Source organism: Oncorhynchus masou, chromosome 32, assembly GCF_036934945.1.
Source record: "Oncorhynchus masou masou isolate Uvic2021 chromosome 32, UVic_Omas_1.1, whole genome shotgun sequence".
Taxonomy (NCBI): Eukaryota; Metazoa; Chordata; class Actinopteri; order Salmoniformes; family Salmonidae; genus Oncorhynchus; species Oncorhynchus masou.
The window spans coordinates 9585888-9590887 of NC_088243.1; the positions used below are offsets into that span (position 1 = coordinate 9585888).

General features: G+C 43.4%; 1 protein-coding gene across 1 annotated transcript in view; it reads right to left on the reverse strand.

Annotated features, from left to right (window-relative positions):
- The window catches only part of LOC135525530 (forkhead box protein N3-like), a 134800-nt gene that overhangs the window by 13387 nt on the left and 116413 nt on the right, over positions 1-5000 (reverse strand). The gene's annotated exons all lie outside the window — the stretch shown is intronic.

Consider the following 5000-nt stretch of genomic DNA (forward strand, 5'->3'; position numbering starts at 1 on the left):
AACCCTCACACAGTCTCTACTACATTGTTAATCAGAGCCCAGAGAGAGACAGAGGGCTTGGAAACACACAAATACAATAGAGAGAGAGATAGAAGAGTCAGAGAGAGAGAGAGAGAGAGAGAGAAAGAGAGAGAGAGAGAGAGATAGAAGAGTCAGAGAGAGAGAGAGAGAGAGAGAGAGAGAGAGAGAACGATAGAGAGAGAGAGATAGAAAAGAGAGAGATAGAAGAGTCAGAGAGAGAGAGAGAGAGAGAAAGAGAGAGAAAGAGAGAGAAAGAACGATAGAAAGAGAGAGATAGAAAAGAGAGAGAGATAGAAGAGACAGAGAGGGAGAGGAGAGAGAAGAGAGAGAGAGAGAGAGAGAGAGAGAGAGAGAGAGAGAGAGAGAGAGAGAGAGAGAGAGAGAGAGAGAGAGAGAGAGAATGTAAACAGAGAAAAGACTATGGAAATGATGTGGGACAGTGTGTTTCTTTTAAAATAACAACTGAGTCGACACATTGGAATGATAGAATGGCCAACAGACTGAAAGAGAGAAATAAGGACGGACAGCTTGTTACATGGTGGAAGAGTGGCTAGCTAGCATGTTCACTCACACACTGCTTGGATTAGATCTGAGTTAGACCCAGCAATACTCCTCAACACACACATACACACACGTTGGTTAACGTAGGACACAACCTCCCCACAACAGAGAGAAACAGACAGGGATGAATTCAACCACCCCACAACAGAGAGAAAGATAGAGGGATGAATTCAACCTCACCACAACAGAGAGAAAGATAGAGGGATGAATTCAACCTCCCCACAACAGAGAGTAAGATAGAGGGATAAACTAATCTAGAGCAGATGACAGTTTTGGAGAGAGAGAGACAAAATAAAAGTGCCAGAGTGGGAAAAATATTAACCGTTTGGAATCATGCTCACTTTCCTGTCGATTAAAGAAAGTCCAAATTGTTGCCTTGGCAACCCCCTTTCCCCCAACTGCCATGGCAACCGTATACAACTATGTCCGCTTTAGTGACAGTTGCTAAAGCTAGCTAACCAACCAAAAGAAAGCTAAATGGAACAGCAGGGATGGAAATGCTCTCTTTTTGATTTTATCTCAACCCCTGAAAAGAAAGGGGCCCCGACAAACACATGCACACACGCACGCACACCCCCCCACACACACACACACACACGCACGCACACCCACACACACACACACACACACACACACACACACACGCACGCACTCACACCCCCACACACAAACACACACACACACAGGCACGCACACCCACACACACACACACACACACACACACACACGCACGCACACCCACACACACAAACACACACACGCGCACGCACACCTACACACACACACACACGCACGCACACACACACACACACACACACGCGCACGCACACCCCCCCCACACACACACACACACACCCCCACACACAAACACACACGCACGCACACCCACACACACACACACACACACACACACACACACACCAACCGACAGTCAGGCTGTGTGTGTGATAGGATGCGAAGTGACAGAGAGACGCGGAGAGGGGATGACATTACGGTGATTGGGCTAGCACAGGGAGGGGCAACCCCAGTCCTCGGAAGCCTGATTGATGTCACACTGTTGCCCCAGCTAAAACACCTGACTCCAATAATCAACTAATCACGATCTTCAGTTTGGAATGCAATTAGTTTAATCAGCTGTGTTTGCTAGGGATTGGGGGAAAGTGTGACACTGCTCTGGCCCCACTTAGGACTGGAGTTGCCTCTCCTTAGCAGGATGAAAGTCTCGTGGGAAACCTGCTTCGTAGTGCCATTGTAGCAGGTCCAGGTTACACAATACTGGCCATTCATACACAGGGACATCAGGGATGGGTTAAATGCCTTCAGAGAGACAGTGCACGCAGACTATCTTAGCTTGGACACAGGAACGACTGGAATGCTTTAAGTCGATAGAAAGGGAATAAAGAGAGCAGCGTCGAATCAAATGGTGGAGAGTAGCGTGAAGTCGTATAGTTTTAAATAGTATCAACCCTGTGATATAGATTTTACTGAGTGGCTGTGAACATACCTGGCAGATGAATGTAACTTAACCTCTCATCATCTCCATCAGTTTCTCTCTCATGTCCAGCACTCTCTTTCAACTCATCTCAGTCTCTACCTCCCTCTACTAATCTCATTATAAATTCTGCATCCCAAGTGGCACCCTGTCCCCTATTTAGTGCACTACTTTTGACCAGAGTTCCATTGCCCCTGGTCAAAAGTAGTTCACTATATAGAGAAAAGGGTGCACTTGAGGACAGAATCCATGTCATGTCAGCAATCTACTCTCTGATGTGCTTCTCTAATGCGGGTCAACACTGAAGTTCTCATAGAGGCCAGATGTTATCATTGAAAATAAGAATTTGTTCTTAACTGACTTGCCTAGTAAAATAAAGGTTAAATACATTTCAAAAAGTCAATCTGAGAAGCGGGAACATTGGCAGACGGCTCCTAACCAGATCCATACATACACACTCCCTGGAATGGAATACTGTTCTGAACTTTGACCTTTCGATCAATGTAGTGCACCTGATGCTTCCCCTCCATGATAGACACAGGAGCGAAGAATTAGAGCTGGAAGAATGGACAATCCTGACAGGTCTGACTGACAAACACCTGTGTTACACAGTCTGGCCACTAGGGGGAGAGCCTCTCCCCACTACACACAGAGGTACAGCAGGGGATGGACAGGGATAACCCACTCACACTCAGTTTCTCTCTCTTTCTCCTTTCACATGACCGTCTCTCTATGTCTCTCTCCATTTGTCTGTCTGTCTGAATGACAGAGCAAGGAGGCCTACAGAGCAAGGAGGCCTACAGAGCAAGGAGACCTACAGAGCAAGGAGGCCTACAGAGCAAGGAGGCCTACCGAGCAAGGAGGCCTACAGAGAAAGGAGGCCCTGTCAATTCCCGCTCTGTGTTGTTGTATGTGTTGAACTGCTTTGCTTTATCTTGGCCAGGTCGCAGTTGTAAATGAGAACTTGTTATCAACTAGCCTACCTGGTTTAATAATGGTGAAATTAATCAAATAAAGAAAAATTCAACTCAAGGGCATTATTGGTATGGGAAACATATGTTTACAATGCCAAAGCAAGTGAAATAGATACAGTTGAAGTAAGTTTACATACACCTTAGACAAATATATTTAAACTCCGTTTTTTTACAATTCCTGACATTTAATCCTAGTAAAAATTCCCTGTCTTAGGTCAGTTAGGAACACCACTATATTTAAAGAATGTGTAATGTCAGAATAATAGTAGAGAGAATTATTTATTTCAGCTTTTACTTCACATTCAATGTGAGTCAGAAGTTTACATACACTCAATTAGTATTTGGTAGCATTGCCTTTAAATGGTTTAACTTGGGTCAAACGTTTCAGGCAGCCTTTCCACAATAAGTTGAGTGAATTTTGGCTCATTCCTCCTGACAGAGCTTTGGCTCATTCCTCCTGACAGAGCTGGTGTAACTGAGTCAGGTTTGTAGGCCTCCTTGCTCGCACACACTTTTTCAGTTCAATCCACAAATGTTCTATAGGCTTGAGGTCAGGGCTTTGTGATGGCCACTCCAATACCTTGACTTTGTTGTCCTTAAGCCATTTTTACACAACTTTGGAAGTATGCTTGGGGTCGTTGTCCATTTGGGAGACCCATTTGCGACCAAGCTTTAACTTACTGACTGATGTCTTGAGATGTTGCTTCAATATATCCAAATAATTTTCCTGTCGTCATGATGCCATCTATTTTGTGAAGTACACCAGTCCCTCCTGCAGCAAAGCACCCCCACAACATGATGCTGCCACACCTGTGCTTCACGGTTGGAATGGATTTCTTCGGATTGCAAGCCCCCACCTTTTTCCTCCAAACATGACAATGGTCATTATGGCCAAACAATTATATTTGTGTTTCATCAGATCAGAGCACATTTCTCCAGAAAGTACGATCTTTGTCAGTTGTGCAGTTGCAAACCGTAGTCTCAATTTTTTATGGCGGTTTTGGTGCAGTGGCTTCTTCCTTGCTGAGCGGCCAGGTCAATATAGGACTCATTTTAATGTGGATATAGATACTTTTGTACCCATTTCCTCCAGCATCTTCACAAGGGCCTTTGCTGCTGTTATGGGATTGATTTGCACTTTTCACCCCAAAGTAAGTTCATCTCTAGGAGACAGAACGCGTCACCTTCCTGAGCAGTATGATGGCTGCGTGGTCCCATGGTGTTTATACTTGCATACTATTGTTTGTACAGATGAACATGGTACCTTCGGGCATTTGGAAATTTCTCCCAAACATGAACCAGACTTGTGGAGGTCTAAAATTTGTTTTTTGAGGTCTTGGCTGATTTATTTTGATTTTCCCATGATGTCAAGCAAAGAGGCAATGAGTTTGAAGGTAGGCCTGAAATACATCCACAGGTACACCTCCAATTGACTCAAATTATGTCATATAACCTATCAGAAGCTTCTAAAGCCATGACATCATTTTGTGGAATTCTCCAAGCTGTTTAAAGGCACAGTCAACTTAGTGTATGTAAATGTTTGACCCACTGGAATTGTGATACAATGAATTAGAAGTGAAATAATCTGTCTGTAAACAATTGTTGGAAAAATGACTTGTCATGCACAAAGTAGATGTCCTAACTGACTTGCCAAAACTATAGTTTGTTAACAAGACATTTGGGGAGTGGTTGAAAAACAAGTTTTAATGACTCCAACCTAAGTCTATGTAAACTTCTGACTTCAACTGTAATAAATAAAAGTGAAATAAACAATAAAAATTAACAGTAAACATTAGTCACAGAATTTCCAAAAGATTAAATGTCATATTATGTCTATATACAGTGTTGTAACGATGTGCAAATAGTTCAAGTACAAAAGGGAAAATAAATAAACATAAATATGGGTTGTCTTTACACTGGTGTTTGTTCTTCACTAGTTGCCCTTTTCTTGT